The following is a 334-nucleotide window of genomic DNA, read 5'->3' as shown; positions in this document are numbered from 1 at the left end:
CCAAAAGAATCTGTACTAAAAATATATATATATATATATATATATATATATATATATACTTTTAAAATCCCTTTCCTTCTACTTGTTCTGGCTTTTAAGGTAGTTTTTCAAAATGAATTAGTCAATTTTCATTATTTTTTTTCTGTTACTGCCTTATTGGGAATATGTGTAATAATTCATCACAACCAATATTTGTCCTTCTCCATAGGCCACTTTTGAATCTGGATTAGATCATAAGGAGAGTAAGTAAATGAGCTGCATATTTTCATTACACATTTGTGAACATCTCCTGTCTTGGAGCAGTAGAAGGGGCAATCAATCCTACTGCAATTTC

Source organism: Mustela erminea, chromosome 10, assembly GCF_009829155.1.
Source record: "Mustela erminea isolate mMusErm1 chromosome 10, mMusErm1.Pri, whole genome shotgun sequence".
In the NCBI taxonomy this organism is placed as follows: domain Eukaryota; kingdom Metazoa; phylum Chordata; class Mammalia; order Carnivora; family Mustelidae; genus Mustela; species Mustela erminea.
This window is presented reverse-complemented; position numbering follows the sequence as displayed.